Below are 4,193 nucleotides of genomic sequence, written 5' to 3' on the forward strand. Positions count from 1 at the left end.
AATAGGCTTCCTGATTAACAAGATCGGTAGATAACTACAAAAAAACGGATAAATACAACCGGTTAAAAAACGGTTGTCTTTAGCTAAATACAACCGGATCCAGTCCTATTTAACTAAATACAACTGCTTTTTTGAACCGGTCAAATTCGATTTTCGCTAAAATTTTGAAAATCCCTGCCCAAAATTTATTTTTTTAAAAAAAATTCAAAAAACCCGCCCAGAAAATAAGTTTTGCTGTATATAGTAGAAAATATAATTTTACATTCAACCGTATTCGGGAAACCGCCGGAAACCGAAAGTTTTCAGAATCCAGTAAGTTGTCAGAATCCGGTCACATTCAGGCAGTCGCAGTCGGGCCACAAACACAGTTTTTAGTCTGTATTGTATAGCAAATTGTTGCACAAATCAGACATAAAAATAACAATTTCATAATATCGCTACAAAGCAAATTCCGATCGAAAACGAACAAAAAACTCAATTTTCCTGCGAAACTCCGATGAACTATATAATTCTTAACCAAATCAATATTTTAATATCACAAATTAAAGATACAATTAAATACTATCTACTATCATTAACCCTATTAAGAAAGAAAATATAACCAAAATTTACACTATAATTCAACTTTCACAATCAAGAAGAATTTAATTTGCTTTCTCCATGGCCTCTAACACTTCTTGGCCCTCTTCTTCGCGATCATTTTCGTCAACACTGGAACCGCCATTGTTCTCTGTCCTTAATTTTGAAAGTGTTAATGATTATAACAAGATGAGTGAGAAATTATAGACAAAAATAATTATATGTATAATTTTAAAGAGGCGTAGAAACAAACATACCTCTCAAAGAATTAGGAGTCGTCGATGAAATCGATGGTCACCGGAACCGCCATTGTACTCTCTCTCGTGATGAGATTTGTGGTAAGCGGCTGGTGTGAAGATTAGGGATATAGAACTAGGGTTTGTGGGTTTAATAGAAACATAGTGTGTTGGTTCTGGTCTTTAGTTTCATGGGCAGTGAGTCATAGAGTGAGGATATAAGTGGGCTTTAGTTTATAAAACTAATAATCTTTTATTTGAAGTATTGAGAAAACATTATAAAAATAATCTTTTACTATTTAAATTTGCTTTTCAAAATTATGAATTAGTTTATTTGATATTTTACATGTTATTGTATAATAATTTACTTTATTATTGTATTATTATGAAATAACTGTATGCAAGAAACTAGTTTACCAAACCGTGTTTTGCAGGCGGTCTTTTAAAATAATATTTAATTTATTTTTGATATTTTCAATTATTTTGAATTGTTGAATAAATATAATTATTATAGAAGTCAAAAAACTATTCTCTTGTTATACATGTTTATTGTGTAGTGAGTGGCTCTCTTAAAGTTGAAAAAAACACTCTCAAGTTAATCATTTTTACTTCAATGAGTAGTTATCTTATTTTTCTCAAAGTTGAAAAAAATCTCTCTCAATTCAACTATATTCGTTAAATTAATCAAGGTCTAATTATTAAAAATTCTTAAAAATTGTCATATAAAATTTGTTTTCAACTATTTTAACATCCATACGGTTGGACCATTCATTATTTATTCTGAAAAGAAGGAACAATGTAGAGATCTCAACCCCTAAATTCAATTTTAAAAAATTATTTAAATTTAAATATTCAAATTACTTAATTTTTTCTTTTACTATTTATTTTTGATAATTTTTAAATCCATACGGTTGGATTACTTAAAACAAATACAAACCAAATACACTTATTTTTTTCTAATATTTTTATTCATAAGAAATTTTAAAAAATCGAAACATTAGTATGAGACTAAACTCTAGTAAGAAGTACTCTTCAAACTAATAGTTGACTGTTAAAGTAGGAAATTAAATACACATTTTTTTTTCTAAAATTTTTATCATATCACTAAAATATATGGATCCTGACATTCTTAAGGTTGGATCATTCATAAATATTTTTTAAAAAACTGAAACATCAATATGAAACTAAACACTAGTAGGAAGTACGGGTCAAACAAATAGTTGACTGTTAAAATTGGAAACCAAAAACATTTATTTTTTTCTAAAATTTTTATCAAATCGCTAAAATATATAGATATTGACATCTTTAAAGGTTGGATCGTTGGTAAACAATTTTTAAAAAATCGAAACATCGGTATGAGACTAAACTCTAGTTAGAATTACTGGTCAAACTAATAGTTGACTTTTAAAATAGGAAAACAAATACATTAATTTTTTTCTAAAATTTTTTATCATATCACTAAAATATATGGATCCTGACATTCTTAAGGTTGGATCATTCATAAATATTTTTTAAAAAACTGAAACATCAATATGAAACTAAACTCTAGTAGGAAGTACGGGTCAAACGAATAGTTGACTGTTAAAATTGGAAACCAAAAACATTTATTTTTTTCTAAAAATTTTATCAAATCGCTAAAATATATAGATATTGACATCTTTAAAGGTTGGATCATTCGTAAACAATTTTTAAAAAATCGAAACATCGGTATGAGACTAAACTCTAGTTAGAAGTACTGGTCAAACTAATAGTTGACTCTTAAAATAGGAAACCAAATACATTTATTTTTTTCTAAATTTTTTATTATATCACTAAAATATATAGATCTTGACATCCTAAAGGTTGGATCATTCATAAATAATTTTAATAAAATCGAAACATCAGTATGAGACTAAACACTAGTAGGAAGTACGGGTCAAACGAATAGTTGACTGTTAAAATTGGAAACCAAAAACATTTATTTTTTTCTAAAAATTTTATCAAATCGCTAAAATATATAGATATTGACATCTTTAAAGGTTGGATCATTCGTAAACAATTTTTAAAAAATCGAAACATCGGTATGAGACTAAACTCTAGTTAGAAGTACTGGTCAAACTAATAGTTGACTCTTAAAATAGGAAACCAAATACATTTATTTTTTTCTAAATTTTTTATTATATCACTAAAATATATAGATCTTGACATCCTAAAGGTTGGATCATTCATAAATAATTTTAATAAAATCGAAACATCAGTATGAGACTAAACACTAGTAAGAAGTACCGGTCAAACTAATAGTTGACTGTTAAAATAGAAAATCAAATACACTTAGTTTTTCTAAAAAATTTATCATATCACTAAATTATATTGATATTGACATTTGTAAGAAGTACTAGTCAGAAATAATTGAAATTAGTTAAATATATGTATAAAAAAAGTTAATTACAAGATCTAGAATGAATATATTAATACTGTCTATTTACATATTTTAATAATATTTAAAATAATAATTTTATTTTTCTCTTTTTTTTCAAACAAATTATTTTAAAAAATTGTTTTTTAAAATTTTGAGGTGATATTTGGCTCCAATTTTTCCCTCTAATTTCTAAGGCTGGAAAATTTCTTTGGCGGAAAAGTTCCCTCCAATTTTTTTTGGCGTGGCTAAATTTAATTGAAATCAGTTATATTTAAAAATAGTTATATTTATGTGGCTACATTTAAGAAGGGCGGCTAAATACAACCGTTTAGAGTTGTAATAGGTGTTGTTCTAATTATCCGGTTGTATTCTTCTCCTTCTTCTGCTCCTTCTTCTGCTCCTTCTTCTTCTTCTTCTTTTTCTTCTTCATCTTCCTCTTCTTCTTCTTCTTCCTCTTCTCCTTCTTCTTCTGCTCCTACTTCCGTTCCTTCTTTGCTCCTGCTTCTTCTGCTCCTGCTTTTTCTGCTTCTTCTTCTGCTTTTGCTTCTGCCTTCTCCTTCTCCTTCTCCTTCTCCTTCTCCTTCTTCTCCTTCTCCTTCTTCTTCTCCTTCTTCTTCCCTTCTTCTTCTCTTCTTCCTCTCTTCTCTCTCTTTCCTTCTTCTTCTTCTTCTTCTTCCTTCTCTTCTTTCTCTTCTTCTCTTCTTCTCTTCTTCTCTCTTTCTTCTCTTCTTTTCCTTCTCCTTCTCCTTCTCTTCTTGCCTTCTCCTCCTTCCCCTTCTCCTTCTCCTTCCCTTCTCTTCCTCTCCTTCTCCTTCCCCTTCTTCTTCTCTTTCCCTCTTCTCCTTCTCCTCTCCTTCTCCTTCTCTTCTCCTTCTTCTCTCCTTCTTCCTTCTCCTTCTCCTTCTCCTTCCCTTCTCCTTCTCCTTCTCCTTCTCCTTCTTCTTCTCCTTCCCTTCTTCTTTCTCCTTCTTCTTCTCCTT

The sequence above is a fragment of the Apium graveolens genome, chromosome 5 (genome assembly GCF_009905375.1).
Source record: "Apium graveolens cultivar Ventura chromosome 5, ASM990537v1, whole genome shotgun sequence".
NCBI lineage: Eukaryota > Viridiplantae > Streptophyta > Magnoliopsida > Apiales > Apiaceae > Apium > Apium graveolens.